The sequence below is a fragment of the Mus caroli genome, chromosome 13 (assembly GCF_900094665.2).
Source record: "Mus caroli chromosome 13, CAROLI_EIJ_v1.1, whole genome shotgun sequence".
NCBI classification, from domain to species: domain Eukaryota; kingdom Metazoa; phylum Chordata; class Mammalia; order Rodentia; family Muridae; genus Mus; species Mus caroli.
Genome location: NC_034582.1, coordinates 83,355,736 through 83,369,617, shown reverse-complemented (window position 1 = coordinate 83,369,617; position 13,882 = coordinate 83,355,736).

The following is a 13,882-nucleotide window of genomic DNA, read 5'->3' as shown; positions in this document are numbered from 1 at the left end:
CTTCTTCTTCTTCTTCTTCTTCTTCTTCTTCTTCTTCTTCTTCTTCTTCTTCTTCTTCTTCTTCTTCTTCTTCTTCTTCATCTTTTTCTTCTTCTTCTTCTTCTTTTTCTTCTCCAAGCTACACAACCATAACATATATGCAGAGGGCCTAGGTGAGTCCTATACATGTTCCTTGGTTGATAGATCAGTCTCTGTGAACCCCTACAAGCTCAGGCTGATTGATTCTGTGGGTTTTCTTGTAGTGTCTTTTAATCTTCTGGCTCCTACAATCCTTCTTCACACTCTTCTACAGAATTCACTGAGCTTCACCTAAAGTTTGACTGTAAGTCTCTGTGTCTGTTTCCATCAGTTGCTGGGTAAGTCCTCTCTGATGGTGGTTGTGGTAGACTCTAGTCTGCAGGTGTATCAGAGTATCATTAGGAATCATTTCATGTGTGTGTGTGTGTGTGTGTGTGTGTGTGTGTGTGTGTGTGTATTTGGTTTTATCCTAGTTTTCTGGGCTGGCCAGCCTTTGGCTCCTGGCACTCCAGGTACTATCAGTAGAGAGCTCCCTCTTATGGGAAAGGTCTTATGTTAGAGCAGTCATTGGTTGGTCAGTCCCACAATTTCTGTGCCACCTTTACCTGAGCACATCTTGCCAGCAGGACAAATTGTAGGTAGAATATTTTGTGTGGGTTAGTGTTGTAATTGCTCCACTGAAAGTATTGAGTAGTTACAGAAGATAGTCAGTTCAGGCTCCATATCGCCCACTACTAGGAATCTTAGTTAAGGTGACCCTTGCAAAATAGAAACCTTCCATCACACCAGGTTTCTCTTTTGACCCTGAAATGCCACACAGTTTCAGTCTTCTTTCCCAGTACTCTCCCCCTTTATACTCTTCACCTGATCCCTCCTGTTCCTTCCCCACAGGCCCCCAGTCCACTTATGAAATATATTCTATTTCTTGTTTCCAGGGACATTCATGCATCCTTCCCTTAGCCCTTATTTAACCTTTCTGTGTCTGTGGATTGTAGCATGATTTTGCTTTACTTTATAGCTGATATACACTTACAAGTGAATACATAGCCTATTTGTCTTACTGGATCTGGGTTACCTCATTCAGAGTGATTTTTTTTTTTTAGTTCCATCCATTTCCTGACAAATTTTATGATGTTATTTTTTAAATAGCTAAATAATACTCCATTGTGTAAATGTACCACATTTTCTTTATCCATTCTATGGCTGAGGACAGTTCCAGTTTCTGGCTACTATGAACAAAGCTGATCAAATGTTCTTGTGATAGAATAGAATGTCCTTTGGGTATATGCCCAGAAATGGTCTAGTATGGTTTTGAGGTAGATCGATTCCCAATTCTGAGAAGCCACCATATTGACTTCTTAGTTTGGGTTTTACTGCTGTGAAAAGACATGATTACCAAGACATAAAGGACAACATATAATTGGAGTGGACTTATAGACTCAGAGGTTCAGTCCATTATCATCATGGCAGGAAGCTCAGCATTATCCACATAGGCTCAATGGCACTGATGGAGCTGAGAGTTCTACGTTTCATCCAAAGGAATCCAGGAACAGACTGTCCTTAGGCAGCTAGGAAGAGCGTCTTAAAGCCCACCCCCACATCAACACACTTCCACCAACAAGGTCAGACATCTTCCAACAAGGTCATACTTCCTAATAGTGCCACCAATGGCCTAAGCATATGTAAAGCACTATAATTTCCAAAGCCACTATGGAATCTAGTTTTCTGTACACATTATTTCAGTATGTATTCATATTATGTTATTGCTTATGCATATAATTTTCAAGGTTATAGGAATGAAAGGACAATATTTGATTAAGATTATTAGTATTTAAAATTATCTCATTTGACTACAGTCTTTAGCCACAGTGAACCCCTGTTACCAATAGGGATATATTTCATATGTAAAGAAAGAAAATATTTAAGGACCATTTGTCGTAACAGTTGATTTCCCTATTTTGATCAATGATGAGTCTATGTTAAACTTTGGTCTATATGTCCTACCAACCTTATGACAATTGCAGTATGATCTGCAAGACAATCCTTAGTGCAACAAACTGAAGTCTGTTAATTTGAAGAATTACTAGGCCACAGTAGTATGCTCTAGTTTGCTTCCTATTGCTGTGATAAACACTGTTTTAGTCAATGTACTGTTGCTGTGAAGAGACACCATGAACATGGGAAGATTTATGAAGGAGAACATTTAATTGAGGTTAGTTTATAATTCAGAGCTTTAGTCTATCATTGCCATGGTGGGAAGAGTGGCATTGTGCAGGCGGACATGGTGCTGGAGATGTGTTCTGCATCTGGGTCAGAAGGCTGCATGGAGGCAGAGAGACTGACACTGGGGCTGGTTTTAGCTTTTGAAAACCTCAAGGCTCATCCCTATAATTGTTACTTTTATTTGCTCAGTTGAAGTGTAAAGATGAGAGTGGTATGCAAGCTATGCAAATACACCACTTGAACTGAGCACAGAATATTCCTTCTTTCTTCTATTTCTAGGCCTAGGTCTGAAAGCTTCTAGCCTCTGTACAATCTAATCTTGCAAGATGACTATTTCAATTCAGCTTCTCTCAGCTTCTGACTGAATTTCTTTACCTGGCCTCATACTAACTTTGGCAATATGTTCTAATCTTCTGGCTCCTTTTCATTCTCTAACTAGTTTTGCCTTGTGTCTAGCTTGTTCTTTCTGTAAGCTGTGTCTATAAAACTGTCCCTGTAAAACTGCTACATACACTCTCTCTCTCTCGCGCGCGCACACACACACACACACACACACACACACACACACACACACACACCACCTACAACCCACCACACTACCACTGTTGTCTCTATCTAGGTGCTCTTAAATAGCCTGTCTTCCATGTGCTGCTCTCAGGTGCGTTGGGCATATCACATGTCAGATCTTTCTCTGATTCATCACTTTGTCAGCCTTTCAATTAGACATCACTATCAAAGAAAGACACTTCCTTCTGCAAATTACCTTTAGAGATTAAAAGTGTGCACTAAGGGCATATCTATGTTCTAGCCAGATCATACTATAATCTTCGGCATGTTGACATTCTTGCTGGATAAATGTTGCTGAATTAAATTTCCTCTACATACCCCTAATGACAAACTTCCTCCAAGTAGGACACACTTCCTCCAAGTAGGATACACCTAATCCTTTCAAATAATAACACTCAATTTGGGGTCCATGAAGACCATTTCCATTCAAATCACCACAAACACAATAACCAAAACAACTTGGGGAGGAAAGTATTTATTTGGCTTACAGATTATACTGCATTATCTAGGGAAGCCATGTGAGAGCCTCAAGGCAAGAGTACTAAGCAAAAACCACAGAAGAACAGTGCTTGTTGGTTTGCTTCTTCTAGCTTGCTCATGTACTTTTCTTGTGTAGCTGAAAACATACCTTCTTAGAGATGACATTGTCCACCGTGTGTTGGAATTTCTACATCAATTAATAATTAAGATAATGATTCATAAAACACCAACAGCCAATCAGATCTGAGCAATTCTTAGTTGGGGTTCCTTTTTTCCTAACTCTAGATTCATGTGGCATTGATAGTTCACACTAACTATAATAAAGTTCATCAGACAAAGAGTAAATAGTAAAACAACCTTTGGGGCTGGAGGGATGACTGAGTGGTTAAGAACATATACTGCTCTTCTAGAGGACTTGAGTTTAGGTTCCGGTATCCATGTCATGCAGCTTACAATGAACTCCATGGGATTCAAAACACTCTTCTGGCCTCCACAAGCAACTCTATTCATACCTACACACATATAGATACAATGAAAAATATCATTGAAATCTGGGCAGCATGCATGTGAATGCACTTGTGCTGCCACCTAAGACCATGGTGATGTCTAGGTCCATGCTTCTACCAAGGGCCAATCTGGGTCTGTGGTCCAACTGCAGCCAGGAAGTCATGCTGATGTCTTTGGCCTGTATTTCCACTGGTTGCAATGCTAAAGTTTATGGTCTAGGCTGCAGCCTGAGGTCATCTTGACATCCATGGGCAGTGATACTGCCCAGGAGCTATATAGATTCAGGTGGTCTGCACTGTCATCTGGGGACATGGTAATGTCTGGGACCATGTTATATGCAAGGGCCATGTCTGGGTCCATGGTCGTTCTACAGCTGGGGTCTGTGTTGATGTTCATGACCCATATTATTACTCAACGCCATGTATAGACATCACTGTATCTACAGCATACACTCTGTGATGCTATCTAAAGCCATGTTGAGGACCTACTGAAACCAGAATCCATGTTTGTAGTCTGTGGTATCACCCAAAAATGATATTCAGGCCCATGATCCCACTGGCTGTGATACCTATGACTGTAGCTCCACAGTTGAGAAAGAGGGGGATGGAAGACTTCTGCCACAACCCCTACACTACTCACCAAAAATGTAACAGCATAGATAGGAGCCACCAAAGAGAACTCTTAAAAGGTGTGATGGGGATGCTGAAGTACGGATCTTTACAATTGATCGTTTCTGCCAGGGGTGTAGGAGGGTCCAGACTCAGTACTACTTAAGGGGCAGGCCACCGAGAGTATATATACAGCACAGATTGGACTTGCTTTTCTTTTTAAAAATTCTTATTTTATTATTATTATTATTATTATTATTATTATTATTATTATTATTATTACTATTATTTTGGGTGAGGAAGTCACAGATGTAGGGGGCACACATGGAAGGACTGGAGAATGAGTGTTATTGGTGTAGGTGAAACTCTCAGAGAATCAATAAAAATGTTATGTTAAAAATATTATTAAAGTTTTATCATAGTGAGAATGTTCAGATGCATGTTGGTGAAAAGATTGTATTTTAAAGGAAAGAGAATCTATATCAAAGTATTTCAACATTGAGATATAAGTATTTTAAGGTGACATTCTATTATCCAATTATCTGTTGTAAATCTATTTTCTCATCCAAAAATTTACAATACACTTAAAAAAACATTCTCATGCCTTTAGCAGATTTTGTCTATATTTCTATACCTGAAATTGTCATAATAAAGTGTGATAATAAGAATTAGGAAGGGGAAGTAATTGTTCTGCTCTCTGGGAATGAGGTGGTTCATGGACCTGTACATTAAATTGACTCTGGGAGATCAGGTTGCTTAGAGGGAAATGTTACACTCTGGTTACACTGATTTATGATAGGAGCTGTCTGCTTAATCACTCTCTAATGCATTCCATTAGAGATCGTGAGATCTGTGGTCATTGTGGCTAATGTTCCCATTGGAAGAGAAATAGTTGATTTCTGAGCAGGAACAATGATGGGTCTGCCCAGTTTCACCAGTTTACTCCTCTGTAGCTTTTTATGGAGGCCCCTCACCATTTCTGACAGCTCATGGTTGTGATATCATGCAAAGTCTAGCTCCTTTCCAAGGGATAAGGGGCTGAAGCCTTTCTTCCTTTGATTTTAGATACATTAATCTACATAGACGCAATCTTACTTTTTCTTTATTCCTTTCATATCAGTCTTATCATTAATTAAAATGTCATATGACATATTTATGTAGTAAAATGGAATATTTTAATGCTTGCTCATATCATTCTATCTTCCTTTGCAAGCACAATTCATTTGTGGTTAAACATGTATTTTATACTTTTTAAATTAAAAAATTCAGTACTTTGCTGTTATCTATATATACCTGAGTATAGAATAAAATGCATAAGATATTTCTTTTCCCTAACTGTGATTTTGTTTTGAATGATCCAGAGCCCCTCTGTGAGTTGCTGGCTGTTATTCTCAGCTTCTGTTAACCACCATTCTACTGTTAATTTCAATGATGTCAGTTTTGAGAATCCACAGATGAGTTGATGAAGAGGCTGTCATTCTGGGGCTGCTTAATTTTACTCAGTGAACTCAGTTCCATCCACATTATTGCAAACAATAGGATTTTCTTTTTTAAAGCTGAGTCATGGTGAACTGGATGCAACATATTTTCATTTATCCCTTCGTCAGTTATTAGATACTTAGCCTGCTTGTGGTTCTTGGCTATTGTTTTAAATACAGCAATGAACAGTTATGCAGATTTGACTTTGGTCTGCTGATTTCATGTTGCTTGGGCATATGTGTGGTGTTATATTTGCTGGAATATATGGTAATCCTATTCTTTAACTTGTTCACTAACCTCAGTACTGTTTTCTTAATTCCACTAATGGTATGCCAGTGGTTCCTTTTACCACATCCCCACCAGCACCTTTCTTTCATCTTTTTATATACAAAGACTCTAACTGGAGTGATTTGATAACTCAGTATGGTTTTGATTTGCATTTTAAACTGTTATTGATGTTAGGCAGTTTTTCATATGTATATGACTGTGACTTCTTTTGGATAATGTCTATTTTGACCCATTATTCATTTTTTTCATCTGATTTATTTTTAACTATTGAGCTTTTTCTTTTTTTCCTTCCAAATACCCTTATTGCATTCTGGGTATCAATCCCATGTCAAGTGTATGGTTACAATCATTTTCTCCCATTCTGTAACTCTTCTAGATTTCCTGGAACACAAAGGATGGCTTTGGCAGTCAACAATGTCCTTCCTGTGCATGCTATATTTGTGTTCTTCCTGTTCCTCTTCCTTTGGGAGCTTGACTTTTTCTGACCTCAGTCTTGTGCATCATTTTGAACTTTGAACAGTTTTGCTCACTTCCTTCTTTACCAGTTGTGCACATTCGCCCAATAGTGTTTATCCTGATATAATTAAGATTCTTTCTTTCATTTTCTCTCTGTGTGAAGAAAGTTAATTATGGGTTAATTAATAAAAGTTCAAGTTACTAAAGTTATAATTTCAAAACCCAATTTTTAAAAGACTAACATCTTATTTCTTATACATACTAGCATTTATTTTTGTCTATCCAATTTATCAGTATTTTTTAAATGATTTTACAATAATACTTGGTATAGTTTAAAACTTAGTTTACTATTAAAAATCAAATAGATACAGCTGAATTTATAAATTAAATACAATCAAATATTTTTCATTTAAATGTTGGCATTTTTCAAAGGAAAATCATATTCAAGATAAAAAGATCGCTTTGTGAAGAATATACTATTTCAATTAATATGACAAATGATAAAAAAAATTCCAGTCTTCTAGAATTTACATAGAATAACATTAATCTAATTGAGCTCTGTCCTCTGAAACCTCATTTCAAGAGAACACAAACTTTTTCTTAGACTCTAGTTAGCCTGTCATTGAAACTTCAAGCATATAAATAAATATGGATATTACATAATTCAAATCCCTTCTTTACTTACTGCACACCATTGTTTCTTTTTTGTTGGTTTCTAATAGTTGCCTTATGATTTATTCAAAACTGATAATTATCTTCAATAGGAAACTTAATGTGACAGTTTTTCTTTACCCAAATGGCTTCTCTTGATGAAGAGGTCCCTGAGTGGTGATGATAAACGGAGGCGGAGAATGTAGAGCACATCACAGACAGAAGATGGGCTTGTGTATCTGCTGTCCCTGGATCTCCTTATCCATCTTCCTACTGTGGATGCATTGAATAAATCTCCCTAGAAAAGAATGTCACAGGTAAGCAACACACAGTAAATATCTTCTTTCATAGGCAAAGGTAGAATTTTAAAATGCAAGGCATTTATACTTGTGGCACACCATATGGATACAGTTACATATTTGATTATATTTGCTACCATGAAAGCTATTTGTGTATTAGTAAGTATAAGCTGGCACTGAAGGGGAGTCTGACTTTTCACTTGTGGGGCCAGAGTTCTTTGAAATTGATACTAGCCCAATGTTAGTTTTCATCAAAATTGTTTTGCCAAATAGATGTGTTTTGTTTTTCTTCACGTGGCTTCTATTTCTGCAAATACCAGAACAAGTGCCTTTTCTCTCCTACAGGAGCCATAATCACTGGCATACTGAAAAAACATATAGACTTCAAAAACTGTATGTTTTCTTTATTTAATTCAATGGAAATATTTTTCGTTGTTTTTCTTAAACATATATTCCTTTAAAATGTTTCATTACAGGCTTATGATTGACCACTTGGGTTGTCCACTGGGGAGGCTTGCCCTCAAAGAAGGCTGTTTCTTCTTCTCTTAGAAGCAGTGCATATGAGAACCCCATCAGTGGTTCTCTGTATTATAACCAATTGTGAATCTTACTGATGGCCCCCAATTCACTACAAAAATCAAGCTTCTTTGAAGAGGGATGAAAACTACACTTACTTGCAAATGTAAGTATTTTATCAAATGTAGTTAGGAATTACATTGGCTTAGGAAAGGGGTTGAATATTAATAGTAGTAGTAATAATAATAGTAGTAATGATTAAGAGGTTGTGAATATTAGAGGGACTATGAAAGACAAGGGGGGAGCTGAAGGTGAAGAGGATTAAGTCAAAATTATATAAATAAAGTATTCATTTATAAAAATCTCAAGGTGTAAAAAATGACAGATAAGCAACAGGTTATTCATACAAGGAATGAACTTCTTCACACACTCAATAACATCTACGAATTTGAAAACTATACTGAAAAAAAGAGATGTCCTAATAAAAGCACCCTTGTTATATCCTTCCTGCAACACTTCCTGCCTCTGAAACCCAGGAGAAATAAATATCCCCTCTCATAAGTTATGTCAGGTATTTTATAACAGCAAAAAGAATCAAAATAAAACAAATCAATAGGAAAACAAACAAACAAAACACCTAACATGTAGGAAACGTGTACAAATGATTCCCTTTATAATTTTTAGGTAAATTAGTTTCCATCTGGAGAGAGAGGGTGACTGGTGACTATTATTCTTGGTCCTAACTCAAATTACACCTGTGGTAAATTTATCATCCCATAATACTAAATATAATCACATTATCTCATTACCCTTGGAATGTTATTCTCTGTTCTCTGTCTCTCTAATAAACACAGAGATATAGACTATCTCCACTGAGGCTCATGCAATAATAGTTTGGTGGCTAGCATAGCTGAGGGAGAGTTAAATGAAGTGGCAGAACTAAGTCTCAGGCGGAGAATGAGAGCACGGGTCTTTATAATCCTGCTTCTGGGTTGATTTCCTATTTGGGTTTATTCATGATTTTGTTTTCTATACCTATATTCTTATGCTTTTCCTAGACAACCACATTTCTTAAAAACATTGACCTTAGTACCACTAACTTATTGGTAAGCTTTTTTCCCTTATGATTGAAAAGTCTTTCTGTAAAGATTAATAAAGTACATGTAGTTAAGCATAGCTTCCTGAGTATAGATTATTTGGAATATGTTTAAAATGTTATTAAATACCTGTGCAATACAGATTGAAGTCAAAGCATACTTGCTTATGCTATACTATTTTTTTCAGAGCTAATGATCTTATTTATTTTACTTCTTTTTTATTAGATATTTTCTTTATTTACATTTCAAATGTTATCCCCTTTCCTAGTTACCCCTCCAAACATCCCCTATCCTCTCCCCCCTCTCCCTGCTCCCCAACCCACCCACTCCTGCTTCTTGGCTCAGGCATTCCTATATACTGGGGCATAGAACCTTCACAGGACCTAGGGCCTCTCCTCCCATTGATGACCACCTAGGCCATCCTCAGTTACATATGCAGCTAGAGCCATGAGTCTCTCTATTTGTTTTGTTGAGTGGTGGTTTAGTCCTAGGGAGCTCTGGGGTTACTGGTTAGTCCACATTGTTGTTCCTCCTAGGAGGCTACAAACCCCTTCAGCTCCTTGGGTATTTTCTCTAGCCCCTTCACTGGGGACTCTGTGCTCTGTCTAATGGATGACTGTGAGCATTCAATTCTGTATTTGCCAGGCACTTGCAGAGCCTCTCAGGAGACAGCTATATCAGGCTCCTGTCAGCAAGCTCTTGTTGGCATCTACAATAGTGTCTGGGTTTGGTGTTTGTTTATGGAATGGATCCCCAGGTGGGGCAGTCTCTGGATGGTCATGCCTTCAGCCTCTGCTCTGAACTTTGTCTCTGTAACTCCTTTCATGGGTATTTTGTTCCCCCTTCTAAGAAGGATTGAAGTGTCCACACTTTGGTCTTTCTTCTTCTTGAGTTTCATGTGTTTTGCAAATTGTATCTTGGGTCTTCTGAGATTCTGGGCTAATATCCACTTATCAGTGAGTGCATACCATGTGTGTTCTTTTGTGACTGGGTTACCTCACTCAGGATGATATCCTCCAGATTCATCCATTTGTCTAAGAATTTCATGAAACCATTTTTTTAACAGCTAACTAGTACTCCATTGTGTAAACGTACCACATTTTCTTGTGTCCATTCCTCTGTTGAGGGGCATCTGGGTTCTTTCCAGCTTCTTGCTATTATAAATAAGCCTGTTATGAACATAGTGGGGAATGTGTCCTTATTACAAGTTGGAGTATCTCCTGGGTATGTGCCCAGGAGTGGTATTGTTAGATCTTCCAGTAGAACTACGTCCAATTTTCAGAGGAACCGCCAAACTGATTTCCAGCTTGCAATCCCATCAGCAATGGAGGAGTGTTCCTCTTCCTTTACATCCTTGCCAGCATCTGCTGTCACCTGAGTTTTTGATCTTAGCCATTCTATACTACTTTTGATGTATTTAAAAACAGTTTATTACACAATTAATATGATGTTTTCAGTTCAACACAGATTCCCTTAATCCACAGGAGTAGATGTGAACCACTGCTAAAGCATTGCTAAGTAGTCTTAATGACTAATTAAGTGCTGCTTCTGTGACAGCTGTGTGTGTGTGTGTGTGTGTGTGTGTGTGTGTGTGTATGTGTGTGTGTGTGTGTGTGTGTGTGTGTGTGTAGGTTGGAAAGTAAGATAAATAGGTAGTTAATTACTTTTCCTTCTCTTTTTAGACCTAAGACTGGATCCTTGGAACAAAATATAGATTTCCAAAAGAAAAGCATACAAATTTATTAACTATAAATGTTATATGATGAAGATTACTTTATAAGGTCTCAAAGATCAAGATAAATGGTGGAACGTGAGTGTTTCATAGGTTTGATACTGGCTGTAGAAGTGTGGAGAAGTATGGGAAGACAAAGGAGAGTTGAGCTAAGACTCATCCCTTCAGTTGTTCTTAGCATCCTCCAGTCATCCCCAACAAGAATGTCCTTTTCATGAAGGGTGAGGAGAGCACCTTTTATATGAAGATTCCATGATCTGCTTCAGAGAATGTCAGAAAGTCTTGCTTGTGCCTGTTTTTTTTTTTTTCTCAAATCCTTTCAGCTTTCAATATTCAGTACCCCAGCGTGACACACACACACATGTTGTCATGAACATCTCTTACCTGCCATGATGAAATATATTTTCACAGTCCTTCACAACATAGATGACCACTCCCTGCTAGAACATTCAGTCAAAATCTGCCATCCTAGCCTTAGTGCAGCCTGAGTTTAACATCAACATCTATTTTATTTAACCACCTAAGTGATAATCAAACCTAACATTTCATGTATCCTGCGACAGAAGCCCAGGGAAGACACATTTGACATTTGCTGTCATTAAGCATTTTCAGTTTTATTTTTCCTGATGCAGATGAATGAAGTGGGAGGAAGTTCAGCCCTGAATATTACAGCTTTAAAAGAAGTCAACACTACTTTTGATTGCTTAGAAATTGTAGCAGCAAAGAGACCACCTATGAGGAAAATAGAGATAATTACAAACAACAATTGCTGCTGTCGACTGCGGCACTCATAACTCATCCTCAGCGTGAAAAGCTTGTAACTAACACATCAGATATTCATCTCTTCTGCATCACTATTTTGGACTTGGAAACTAGACTATAGCAAAGCCAAAGTTAATAGCAGGAAAGGTCGGCATTAATGTCTATGGTTTACACTGCATGAGAAGTTTCTAATTACTCAAAATCAAAGCCCAAATGTTCAACTCTGCAGAAAAAAAAAATGTATTATGTTAAGGTTATGTATCAATCACCACGGCATTTTTTCCTGTACCTCAGCATTTCCTATAGATGGCACTTGAATCATTTTGCTTATTTTGCTCAGCTGTATAAGGAATAGCACTTCACTGCTGATAACATGCCTTGAATCTCCAATTCTAAAGCCATTTAAGAGAAACTTCATAGCTCCTAGATAGAAGTACGTGTCTTTCAGTAGCCCAGTAGTCAATTATATTGGACACTTCTATAGTAAAGTAATTGTGACTTACTTATGAAGACTCACTTTTTGAAACAGTTATTTATTTCACTTCCTGTGAAGCATTTTTAAAAGCATATTTAATATTGGAGCTTTTTAGTAAATGTCATTTTCCTTTCTTATTTATTTTTGCTTTAATGTATCACATGTCCACACAATAACCAGCCACCAAGACAAATCAAGTCATATAAAAAGGAAAGCGTATATGTTAGGTATAATGGATTAATCTGATAAAATCAAAATACTTTAATAAAGAATTCTTTATACTACTTTGAATCACCCGCATATTTGGAATTGACTGACTTTCTTTTTAATAATGCAGATTTAGATAATATGCTCTCTGCTTTTTTGGTGTCTTTGATTTGTAGCCTGGTAACACAAATTCTGCAAGTCTGATGTGTCGACTGACATACAGAAATAAACTGCCTTGTTTATTTAATCAAGGATTTAATCATGGGACACTAAAACACAGAAACATTTTGGAAAACTTAACAAGTTTGGAAGTGACTGAGTGTTGCTTTCTGGGATGCACTTCCCAATGTCTTAGCAAGGAGCTTGCAAGGAGATGCATAGGGGTGTACTCTATTTAGCAATCCAGAACAAAGTGTTTTGAAGGACATATGCTGAGGAGAGGGGAAGAGTACTAAGGCAATTCTAGAAGCTCTCTGTTTCTCATAGAAGTATGAGAAGGTGACCATTAATCCTAGGTGGTTGGTAAAGCCTTGGTAGAAATGGTTAACGTTTCCATCAGCCTGGGTGTGAAAGGTAATGGCAGCAAGAAAGCTGTTTGTACATGTTCTTCTTCTGTCTTCTGTCTGATTCAGTTTATCAATCAAACTGGGCAACGTTTAATAACTACAGATGCAAGTTTCAAATCATCATTTCTCGTGACATTTTAAGTGATCTGAATATCAGTTCTGAAAGTAGAAAGAGTAACCCTTATTAAAGGTAGATCATATTTAGAAAGCATCAGATGTTTTTTCATTTGATTCCAAAAATTATCATAAAATCAGGACAGTTTTCCCGAGAAAAATGTGCATAGTTGATATTCACTAAATTTATTCAAGGTCACTTATGACTAACAAAGTACAAATTGAAATTACTAATAAACATTTTCACCCCTCCAACAACTGAGAAAACAATACGTTTGATTTTTTTCAAGGGCATGTGTTGGTTGAAAGGCAACTCTTGTGTACTATGGGTAACATCATAATTTGTTATGCCCTTTCTGAATGACATTTTGGCACTAGAAATTTATTCTGAAGGTAGAAGATAAAATAGATAAAAACAACTCTGTGCATATGAATGAATGTTAGCACAGAGTTATTTAATTTTAGAGGTATCATTTGTCTGGGCAAATGTGATTTGAAACAGTCATTGTGATATATGAGTACATTTTGTATATTAAGATCTCAGAAAGATAAACAAAAGATAAAGTAAGCCTAGAATGAAAGCTTCTCTAGTCATCTGTTCTCACCTGCCACGGTTCAGATGAGAAACAGGAAAGACTTGAAAGCCACTATCATTTTATCTCCTTGTACAGCAAAATATAATTCTAGCTGGTACAGGTATATGTATTTATTAAATGTATTTACTTAATAACAATTGTTTTCAGAAACTTTTGGGGGCTTTTATTATAAGATTAAAATTTTCTTTTTCTTTTCCTGATTCCTTCCTTCCTTCCTTCCTTCCTTCCTTCCTTCCTTCCT